We start from the raw sequence: 12,535 nt of genomic DNA, 5'->3' as shown, positions 1-12,535 counted from the left end.
CTAAAAAAGCTCTTTAATTAGCATTGCAAGTTGTTTGCTTTTACAAGTGAAAACAAATGGTGCCATGGCAGAGGTCCCACAGCCATCTCGTGAAAAACGATGACAAAAGAAGAAACAAACAAAACCTCTCAAAGAAAATAAATGTAGATTCACAAAGGTTTCCCTCATACAATGAGGGAAAAGGCTTTAACTCCCTGCATATCTGCTCTTTTGAATGGAAGTCAGCACAGTACAAGTCTGTTCCCCCAGAAGTTTTCTGCAGGTGAGAAAATCCCCATTTACAGGGGCTGCTCGACCAGCCCATGCACAGCCTTGCCATCTGCTGAGCCATGAATAGCCATGCCAAAGCCAGGAGGCTGATCCATGGGCGTGGAGCACAACACACAAACACATCCAGGCCCCTCAGCCCTGCTCCAGCCCAGGAACCCCAGCCCAGTTTAAAATGCACCAGACTGCTACTTGCTCCATGAGGATTTAGCACATTTTTTCACAGAATGAGGCACTGGATCACAATGTTCAGGACACATCATGCCACCTTCCCATCAGAGTGTTAAAGGAAAAGAACATAAAGTGATTTTAAGCATTCCTTGGTTCAAAACCACAACTGCAGCCAGAGCAAGAAGCAGGTGCACCTGGACCACACGTGGGCTTTTTCTTAAGTGACCTCAGGAGCAGCAAGTGATGCTCTGTGTGCAGCTCCAGTACAGATTCTCTTAACTGTAACAACTGTCAGATTTCACTGTCAACTACATTTTTATTAAAGCTTACGTACTGCACAACTAGACTTTGCTATTATTTACCTAATAAATACATCATGAACATGAAATAAAGGGGGGAAATGAAGCTTTTTAGTCTATCTGCCTGGAGGCAAACCCAATACCCCAGAAACAAATCATTATCTAACCCTCCGTATTTTGACATGTTCCCCACTCACACACACTTCTACATGCTACCTTCCTTGGAGTAAAAGTCACATTTAATATTTTAAATATAGAAACAGCTGAAAGTCTCAGCTCAGAAAACTGGCAATCTCTGGCTCTCATGGCACAGATACAGCCGTCTTAACTTGCTTTCAGAGTGAGCTGCACTCAGGTTGAAATGGCGTTCAAACACTTTCAGCAAATTCACATTTATGGTGCCACAATAATTGTGCAGAGCACAAAAATGATCCAAATGGAGACAACAAATGCATTCATTTTAAGATGCAAGCCTCAGTTCAAATAAAGGAGAAAATTATTTTCTTTAATAGCTAAATTTATCCTGAACCAGTCCATAATAAGCTTTTTCATGAATATGCTAAACCAAAATATTCTGTCCCCAGTCTGCAGTGAAATGAAAGCAAAGTTTACCGGCAATATTACTTGTTATCACTGCAGTGCCTGAAGGTCATAACCCACAGCAGCACCAAGTTGAGCTGTACAAATGGGCAGTAAGGCAGGGACTGCTGCTCTACCAACACAGTGACAAAAAGCAGGCAAAACCTGTTACTTTTTATTCCAGATTTCACAGAAGCGAAATAAAAGTCAAACCAGATGAAAGTATCTAAGCAAACTGCTGAAGTTACACAGGAAGCTGTGACAGCCCTGTAATGCACCACCCTACCCTCAAACCTGGCCCACTGATAAGATACCATTCCTAACAACCTATTCAAAAAGAAAACCAATATAATAATGATGCACTAAAACTACAGGTTTTTTGAGAGTTTCAGATGTCTTCTGTTCCTACAAAGATATGGGCTCTACAGTTTTGTATTTGATTTTAAGAACAAAAGGGAATGAGTAGGCAGCGAAAAGTATGCACCAAAATAAGTTGCAACTATTTCAACATCAACAGCTACTAGTTGAGCAGTAGGGGAAAACACTCCTGGAACTACACATCCAGTAACTACACTGAAGACAGGAACAAAGGCACCATACCACATACTTGGCATAATCTCTTACTCTTCCTGCAGGTACTCTGGGGTTAAGAAATTGGAGGAGGAGAGCTACAATTATCATTCACAGAGCTCAGCACTCTGCAAAGCTCAGAGGAAACACACAGGACTGGGGAGCAGGTGCACAGACAAGCACTCCACGCACAGCAGTTTCTGGGAAGCAGAAATGGCACATTTATAAGGACAACCATGTTTGTCCAGAAGCAGAATATAGTTATAATTCTGTGTTGCGTATTACCTCAGCTCACAAAATATGAGATGCTTTATGAACTTCTACTGAGCTTTACTTTGAACTATTTCCAGCTTTTTCTTTGCCTCTTGCAAAGATTATCGGCAACTATGCCTGTTGGAAACATCAGAGGTGCTTGGCTCTATTCTTCAGTGTTCTCCCAGTATCTTATTGAAGCCCACAGCAACAGCACTTGGGAGATGGTAAGGAAGAAAGTGGTGTAATAGGTGCTGGGCACAGAAGTTCCCTTCTGTCTCTGGATCAGGGTCGTCCTTTTCATTAAGACAAACTGACTTTTGGAATGCCAGCCAGTTATCCCCTGGTTTATTTAGAATGGTTTCACCAGCGTATATGATAATTTCTACCATTAAATGCAATTCAGACAGGAAGAGGCAGGAAAACATAACCTTGACTTCGCAGCATTCAAACACGACTCTGGAACACAGCTTTGGAGAAAGGCATCACCGAAAACACCAGGAGAGGAAAAAGGATGTGTCCTATTAGATGAGGGACCCAACCAGCTCAGGTTAAAAACCCCTACAACCACTTGCATCCACAGACCACAACAGAGGCTGGTGGCAGGGCTGTGTCCTACTTGCGTCCCGGGACAGGCCACCAGTGGCTCCAGCCCACCCGCGTCTCTGGGGGTCACCCGCCGCCTCTGCTCAAAGGGCTGCGCTATTTTTGGACTGAAATAAAGACAACACGGTCAGGCTTTCACTTCTGAAGGAACATCTATTTCTTCTTCAATCGCACTTCTACTTCTGCCAAATTCATACCAGGCAACCCGGTGCCTAAAATTTTACAAGGGCTTTATTTCAGTAATTTCATCATTCCAGATTGCTTCTTATTCCCTCCTGTCTTTTCACTGAGGCTACTACTTGCTCTCTCAAGACTCATATGAAGGCTAAAGGAATAAAAAAAAAAATCAAGTCTCAGCAAAAAGAGCTCTTTGATTGACACTCCAAGCCAAAATTTGATGAAACCATCTTCTTTCTCCATGGGCTGCAGATATTAGATACCACGAAGGCAAGAGGTCTCCCAGTGACGGCACTGTCCTTCTTGAAAAACAGACTGTGACTAACAGAAACCATGTTTGAAATAAGTGTTAACAGGGTGATAAAAAACCAGATATACCAACAAAAACCGTAAGGACATGAGAAAAACTGAAATACTGAAGAGGGTCTCTCAAAAGCCTACATATTAGACAGTAAGAACGTGGAAGAGATCAACACTTAAGACATTCTCAGTCTAAAGGACATGCAGCCTAAAAATACACTGAAATGAAAGCAAAGGAAATTGAGAGTCTTTTTATATTTCTGGTTACTTTCTGAATTTTATTTTTAGCTCAGTTTTGTTTCCTAATCACTACTTACTTGTTTGGTTTACTGACTCTATTACTGAGTTATATATTGCTAATCTGTAACTGAATTCTATTACTGACTTGGGAATATGTATGTGGCACTGTGTACTGACGCACAGATTCCCACGGGGACGTACATGTTCATAAAGAAGCAGACAGCTGCAAGTCTTCAGCTGCTGTAGACCTGTCACAATTCCACTTTATGCTTTTTTCCCTTTAAGAAAATAATCTAGAATCATTTGCAACCCCAGAGTTTAGTCAGTGAAACCTGTGTCATGAGCCATACTGAAACCTAAAAGCATCCACTTACCAGAAGGCAAAGCAAAGCAAGGACAGTGCAGGCTCTCCGTGAAGCCTAGGAACATCCAACCCCCCACTGCTGTTATTTCTACTGAAGTTCTAGAAACAAAAAGCTACAATTTTCAGAAGCCCTTAAGCAATTTAATATTCATTAAAGTTCACTGCAATAGGATTTCAGCTCCTAAGCCATAAGCTCTTCTGAAAATGTTGCCCATGTATTTTTCATGCAAAGCCAGGCTTCTATTAGGCAGGAATGGATGGCTTAGTGAAACACACAACCCAACCAAGATGTTTTAAGGCTCTGTCCTCAACAGGATGTTAATGAAGACACACTGCTAAATGCAATTAGGAAACACTAATCAACATGTGTACATCTCAACTGCTGGCAACAGCATCTCTATGGATACTGCAGCTTGCAGGTCTAAGCGAGACAGACCCCAAAATAGAAACTATGATGTTCAGCTAAGTCCTATCTCCATCATAAGAAATGTTTGCCTGCTGCAAGCTATCGGTATTTCTCTTAAAACTTAACCAGATGAAAAATAACAAAGAAATTTACATCTTTACCACAATTCACCTGCTAGTCTACAGCTCTGTATCACACTAGCATTGCTTATGGAAATAACCTTCTCATAAAACATAAGCATTCTTACTTCTGTAACATACCTATGGTAGATAAAGTTACAATGAATTATTGAAAATAATATGCCATCACCATCTTAATGAAAGTGAGTGGATAATAGAAATTTTAAGTTTGAGAAGCTTCTGGGAGCAAAATAATCAGAAATCACCTTTGAGAGAACAGAGGTAGCTGTTTATTCAGATGGTCTCACAAAGCTACCTACAAAATGGCTTAAATGAGTATAAGTTTTAAAGTACTGCATGGGATAAATATCTCAGTAATGCTTAAATTCAAACAATCTCATGCATGAAAGCATCTATGCTAAACTCAAAGACTTATTAGAGATTAGGAATATATTCTTCATCAATAAAGGACAAAATATCAAGGACATATCTGTCACAGGTCAGGCTGACAGATCCTTATGTTCTATCCTAGACAAACTATTAATCTCTGTACTACAGAAGAGAAGCATGCCACGGGCCAAACCAAACACCTTCCTTAATAAATGTAAATGAACAAACATACCCTGAACAGCAAGAAATTAAAAATGTACCAAAACTCCTCTTCAAAAGCTGAGCAGACCTTATGGATAACAAACCAGTGGTTCAAATAATTCTGCTCAAGCACCCAATGGGAGCCCTGCCAAGCTCAGTCCCTGCTCAGGCTCAGGTGCTTGGGGACAAGGGGGAACACAGACCACCCCAGCTGTCCTGACTCCAAGCCCCACAAATGACATTTCACTTAGACATCAAAAAGTAACTGGAAATACAACATCGACTATTAGAGATCAGCAGGGGGAAAGGTCCTAAGAGCCTAAACACACAGGAACTAATGCTTGAGTATTAAAAAAGCCAAAGCAACCAAGTTACTGTCCTCTATTGGCTGTGCTTTCCTTAAAGCACACAGCAGCCACAGGCAGGCGCTTTAAACCTGGAGCTGGATCCACTTCCATCCATTTCACCTCAGACAGGCTGGTGACAGAAGTCACACTGTCACTATTAAAACGACCACACCAGCCAAGCACCCTGGCCATGGAGGCACTCAGCCCCAGTGTCCTGGTCCAGCCTGGTGCTGAAATGCTGGAGGAGAACGTGGCTCCCCCAGCAGCCGCATCAGCTACGCATGGCTGCAAAGCTCCTTGATCACCTCAGAGAGCATCACACAAGTAACATTCACTTGTGCACTTAGCAAAGACTAACGATGGAAATTAAACTCAATTTCTATCTGAGCATTTACATTTGCGAGCACTTCTTTCAGTAGTTGGGTGATGACAAGCACAGACAATAAAAAAAGGATTCTAAAAATACACTACTCTTTTCCCCTGGATTAGTATGTCTACAGTTAAATATAAACTGTGCTCTATAAATTATCAAACACAATGTCAAATTCTGAAGTGCTCTCCGGAATCTCTCACAGAGCACACGAAATACAGAATGATAATTCTGTCCTGGCCCAGTTAGGCTAAAGAACAATATGCTACTGTGCTGGATCAGAGTTAGCTCCTATCAACGGCCACACTAAAAATGGCCACAGCCACCACCGTAGCTGCACACTGAATTTTTCAGGACCCTCCGCGTCAAGCAGAGTTAATTCCCTGAACAGCTGCTCTCACAGGAAGGGAATCGACAGCAACATTGTCACAGTATAGCTGGCACAGGCATATTAGGAAGAATTTCCAGTATTCATGCTTTCTGCTAAAAATCAACTTCCCCCTACTCATCTACTGCCAGTAACTTCATTTGGAACAAAGATATATTTGAACTATTTTTATTTAAGAAGCATTTATTTACATACATTATTACTTCTACGGAGTCGTGACTGTGCCTTGTGCTTTACAGAAATAACATCTTTGCCCACAAGATCTTCTGCACATAGTAAAGGAAAAAGTCGCCGACCACCATTAAAAGATTAAGGAGGACCAACAGAAGATTAATACAAGGACTGCAATTAACAGTCACATTTATAAACCCCTCAGGCAGGCAGAAAAGCCAAATACTCCAAATACCTCTGATCCCCAAAGCAGAAAGTGTTAACACTCCACCACAGTGTAGTGACTTAAATACGGGTTATTTCATGCCGTTGAGTCATGAATTTCATGTTATCTAACATTAAACTGCTGCTGACTATGGGTGTCTATTTATCAGCTGAAGGGGACTGAAAAAAGGCCTGGCCTCCCCTCCATATTAGCACTCGACTCTTCAAAAAGGTTTGTATTTTGCCCATGTAGTTTTTTATGACCCTCTAATCAGAACTACTAGAACCAGGTTGACTTCCACACACACCAAGCACTTCATAGACATCAAGAGTCTTTTAATTAATCCATGTATTAACCAAAAAAACCCTCATTGTCAAGCCTTCCAATGAACTTCTGTCTAGCAATAATAATTCCCAAACTCACAAACGCCAGTTTTGCTGTTAAGAACAGTAGAGAAACAAGGACTTCTAGCAACTGTCCTGACCAGCAGTAGCAGAAATCCCATGTCCTTGCTGGGCAATTAGACATAACATTACAAGAGGAGGCAGTTCTCCTTCAGTTATAAATTCTGAGTAAATTGTTGTCTTTGCTGGTTTTCTAGAATGCAACCATGAGAGATTCTTAAAAGGAAGAAAAGCAAGAAGGACACACGTCCTTCATCCCTCATGTCTCTACAAAGCCTTTTCAACAGCACTCAGCCTGGCAGAAAATACTTGGGAAGTGCTCAGGAAACCACTCAGCCTCTCCAAAGGGGACTGCATGCAACTACAGGCCAACAGGTAGGACCGGGGCACAGTTACCTGCTCCAGCAGCAACCTTTAGGGGCCTCTACATGGGGATCAGGTGGGACCTTCTCTCCGCGCGTCCCTCAGGAAGCGAAACCCGCGGAAGCGGTTTGGGGTTCCGTGCGCGGCTCGGCGAGCGCCGCCAGGTGCGCGGCGGCGCTGAAGGGCCGGCGCTACTGGAGAGGCTCCAGTGGCGCTGCTGCCCTCTGCCAACATCACTTACGTGGGCACGGACGCGTTACGTGGGGAACCTTCTCGAAGCACTGCAAGCGAGAGCCACCTCCCATAGTCACGGGCGTCTGCTTTGAAACAAACACACGTTATCGCGCCACCTTCAGCTCCAAGGGTCCCCAGCGCTCCAAAGCCACCAAATGTCACCGCCCTGACGCCGAAAACACGCTGGCGTACGGCTCCAGACTGGGAAGACTACCAGCAGCAGTATACGGAATTTTATAGCAATTAGAGAAGTTTAAAATTAAAAGAATAAAATAAATGAAAGCTTATTTTCCCCCAGAATTCAAGGACGAATAATTTCCCATCACAACAGCAATGCTGACGCAACTGTGCGTGCCTTAGCAACGAAGGCGTACTACAGCATTTTCTATACATCATGCCTCTAAATATTGTCAAAGCCAGGTTCGTATCTTACACTCTGCAACTACATCTCATTTCCAGAGAGGACACACAAAGGTTTAGCTATCCTTTATTTTAAATATTTTCATAATATGCCGTCTTTTCTCCCCATTTAATTGACAATTCCTAACTGGTTCTCAGCATTTCTTGACTTGTACAGATTTTCTCAGCCATTGAGGTGAGAGTCCTCATGAAAGGCACTGTCAAGGGTAGAACAATAGGTAAGATGGGCTCTCCACTTCCTCCCTACTTTTTGGGGCTCGCAATAACGCATCAGGAGCTCCATTAGGGCACACAGATTTTCACTACAGAAAATAAAGCTCAACCTAATATTGCTGAGCTAATTCATAATGAATTCATGCAAGCAATGTAAATGCTAGAAATAAGACAATGTTAAGCAATTCCAAGAATTAACTGCATTCTTACTATAATCTCATCTGAGAGTATGTAATTTCTAACACTGATGTTCCAATGCTATTGCAAACTCTGAATATTTAAATGAGTAAACAACAAACAAAAGGTCTCATCTTCAGTGCCCCAAGCTATCATCCAAAACTAGTTATAATTAAAGGTGTGAACAACGGAGTAACAAACCTGCAAAGTCAAGGTTCTGAGAAATTAATGGGCATCACACCACTGCACCAGTTCAAATTTATCACTCATTATCTCCCTGACTAGCACAGTGCTGTTTCACATATTAGTGCCTCCTTTCCTGCCTTTTCTAGATGGCTAATTTTATACAATTACTGCCTCTGACACACTGAGACCTTTTCTCCCCCCTTTCTTCTTCTTGCTGTAAAGCTAGTGACCTACAAAAGCCCCTTGCACCTAAAATATTCCAGTATTTAAAAAAGTAAAGACTGATCATTTCACGGGAAAAGCAAGCAAGGAGTCTCTAAGTATCAGTTTCTCCAACCTCTTCCTTTTACATTATCTCAAATGGTTAAACATACCCCAAAGCTAAGGCGAGGTACAGATACCCTTTACAGATAGATTAAATCCTAATAAAACAGGCTATCAATCATACTTGTTGAATTGCAACACTGCCCTCCTCTTCAGAAAGTTCTTTAGAAAATTAAAAATGTGTCTTCTTTTAAAGTTGCACCAAGTCCTAGACCGCTGGCAACTAGACATTTACAGAAACAGTTGGGAAGTGTTACCTTACACAAATGTCCTTCCCTCCTCATGCAAATCCCAGCGTTTTCCTTTACATCCATTCAATTGGGAAAGGAAGATACACATGCACAACCACACACACAAATACACACGTACCCATCTCTTCCTCCACCCTACACAGAAAGGAAAAAAGCAAAAGAAGGAGTGCAAGGGGGAGGGGTGACTTTCCACCACAGATTAGTGAATTTTGCAAAATCTGGCCTATCCCTTAGAGAGGTACCATGCTTCTTAACATCACCTCACTTATAATAAAACTGTTTGTGCCCACTGTCCCCCAAAACCCCAATGACATTGAAAAAATACTGCATTGCAGTATTTGCCAGTGCATCGGAGTGTATCCAGTTAGCTGTCCCACAGACAAACAAATGTACATTTTAATGTGTCCAGGCATGTAAATGAGGCGTCCAGAGGACACAGATTGCCAAAACAGACAAGTGGATTTGTCAAGTTATCTGCATCTCTCTCACCACAATATTCTCTGCCACTGTCCATTTCTTGCCTGGGCTGTTTGCTGAAATTATTTCCAAAGTCCAAGCTCCCAAAGAAGACACCAAATTCCCCTGCCAGAATATGGGATGCAATCATACCTTATTTCTTCTGAAAAACCTCAGAGTGTAGAGTGGCTCTAGGTTATGTACCAACAGTATGACAATTACTCACAGAAAATAACCTGCATTTAATTAGTACACTCCCAGCATACCAAATAGGAAGGCTGAGGAAAAAAACCCATGCCCTGTAAGTTAGAAGATACTATTTAAAAAAATTAATCCATTAAATATATGTAAGATTAATGCAGCTAGATTTTCTTTCAATAGAGTCACAATATTTAATGGGACCAAATAAAGATGATGAAGACTATTTCAAACCCATTCAAACAGGATTTTTAAGTATACCCCTTCCAGCTCATTGTAACCATCCTTTGTCACAACAGCTCGGGCTCACTTTGAGAGAGCTCAAAAAGGTAAAATTAATAAAGAAGAAGAAAGCAAAGGAGGCAACCAAGCCAGTCACCAGTGGAGAGGCATCCCTGTATCTAACATGGGAACTTGATTAGCAGAGTACATGAGGACAGGATTTTAAACTGATGGCTGGTATTCACATTGCATCAGTATCCAATTGTAAGATTGCCTCCTTTCTGACTAGTACACCAAGACAACAATTTTTAAAAAACGAAAAATGTCATGTCTAAGGACAAGTACATTTTCTGTATCTTTTTGTCTCAACAGACAGGTTTTACATTTTCAACATTTAGTATTACTAGCAATCTTAATTCTATTTCACTAACTTAACAGCTATTTTTTCTATAGGAAGATTTACAATGCAGAAAGAAAATGTCACTATGTACATGCAGGCTGTATTCATTAATATAATCTTAAAACAAAGAAAAGAGGAAGATCAGGGCAGGAACACGTGCACCATAAAACAAGGATTGCATTATTTTTAAATCTTTGTAGAAACACGAAATTGAACAGAAAATGAAAATGTAACTACTAGCTGATGACTCTTAAAACAAACAATGCAGCTGTGTATAATAAAAGGCACCCTTATTTATTGTCATGACTAAGTTAACAGATTTAGAACACAGTATCTCTGTTTTGGACAGAGGAAAAATTATTTTACTTTCACGTACAACTACAATGCATGTCAGAATGCATCTCTGCACATGCACAGACTGTAAAATACGGAATTTTACACACGCACACACCCCCTCAAGATTTTTTCTCCCCCTCTACATTGTAAAGCAGTGCAGTTTTCAGAGAGCCATTCAATCACTTTTTCACAGAAAGGACTGCAGCAGAAGCAATACTTAAAACAAATTAAAAAGGGTATTTAATTTTTTAAATTCTTATTTCAACCAAGCACTACTATCCCCGCTTGAATTCGCATTCAAAGTAACCCTGCACCAGAGAAAGGAATAAAGTAAAAATATCTGCAAATCCGAAGACAGAAAGAAAGGCGTGTTCTATATTCCTGCTTTGCTTCTTATGCCTCCTGATGTGTGATAGATGAACGTTTTCTGGGCAACCACATTTTTATATCTTTTACGCTACTGTCTATCACTTACTAGTCTACTACGCTTTTGTAACACTTCTAGCACCACCAGCTATTTCCCATTATTGTTTGCCACTACAATTAAGAGACCATCACGATTAACAAAATATTCAGCCGTGGTTTAAAAAGTAGAGTTGCCACAAGGAGCCCGAGACTGGAAGTGGATATTGCTCCAGCAGATATAGAACAGACTGTGGCTAAAGGTGGGGCCGGAGACGAAGAGAAGAATAATTTCAGTATTTTTGTCAATTCCTCTCAGTGCCTAAACCCTAAAATATGGTGAACTCCCCTGAACCGATTATTCTGCCATATAACCATCTGATTTCGTAAAATTACCAATATCACTTAACACAAAATCACTGCTTAGGGTAAATTCATTCTACCTACTGTTCTCATAGGGACATTTGCTGGAAAATTCTAAGAAATGATTTGCAGAAGCTATCAGCTGTGGGAGTTCACTATTATACCTCTGTCAACTTCATTCAATATAATTTACATTTTTTTTTTATACTGCCTCACAGGATTCCTTGCAATTTTTTGCACGTACAATTTCACAGCAGGGAGGGGGAAGAAAAAAAAAAAAGATAACCCTCTTTTGCAAAGGAGAAAGAACAGATGCTTAAAACCAGATTTCTAGAAATCACTGTAAGCCTGAGCCAGAAATGTAATTAACACCTATTTATAAAGAATAATTAAAGTTGTGACTGCCACAAAGAAGAGCAGAGATAATCGAGGTAGCCCCTGCTTCGTTTTTTTTTTTTAGTTTTTTTTTTTACACTGTTTGCAGTATTCCCACATGATTGCCACCTGCTCCCCCACTCAGCTTCCCCTATGCTCGTTTCCCCGGCAACCTTTCATTGGCTTTTCCTCCCAGCTATCGCTTTCAGTTCGGCTGCTCAGTCTAATCTTATTTGTTTTACACCCATCAAAACAAGCAGCTAGACAAAGACAATCCTGTAAGAATGGGAAAAGACCGTCGCTTTGTTTCCCCGGTTATAATAAATATCCGCGGCAAAAGTCTGCAAAACGTTAAATTAGGGAGGAAAGGGGGGGTCCCCGCGCCCCCCGTGCCGGGGCTGGCAGCAGGGCCGGGCATTGTGCGGGCGGCCCCAGCCCCCACCCGGGTCGCCCCGCTCGGCGCAGCCCCGGTGCCCGCAGTTGTGTGTCTGATCATGCCATTTTGCACAATCTGTAAGGAAAAGCACAAAAGAGGGGACGAGATGAGCACGTCCGGGCTCCTCCGCCAGGAGAATACGGGCTAAAAATAGAAATACTATTTTTCACATAAATGGCTTTGACTTCTCCCGGCATTTAAAAAAGCACAAAACAACACGGCTCTCTTCCCCCAACCCCCCCCAACCCCAGCCCCCACCCCGACACAAAAAAAACACACCCTTGCTTCCATCCATCCATCCATCCATCCATCCACCCATCCATCCATCCTCGACAGCACCGGCTCCATGGGAA

At 41.7% G+C, this 12,535-nt stretch overlaps 1 protein-coding gene across 4 annotated transcripts in view; it reads right to left on the bottom strand.

The window, feature by feature from the left end:
- The window catches only part of ELAVL4 (ELAV like RNA binding protein 4), an 80,271-nt gene that overhangs the window by 46,891 nt on the left and 20,845 nt on the right, over positions 1-12,535 (bottom strand). The window lies entirely within an intron of this gene.

This window comes from Ammospiza caudacuta, chromosome 7 (assembly GCF_027887145.1).
Source record: "Ammospiza caudacuta isolate bAmmCau1 chromosome 7, bAmmCau1.pri, whole genome shotgun sequence".
In the NCBI taxonomy this organism is placed as follows: Eukaryota; Metazoa; Chordata; class Aves; order Passeriformes; family Passerellidae; genus Ammospiza; species Ammospiza caudacuta.
Note: the sequence above shows the minus strand (reverse complement) of the source record. Positions and strands in the feature narration are given on the sequence as shown.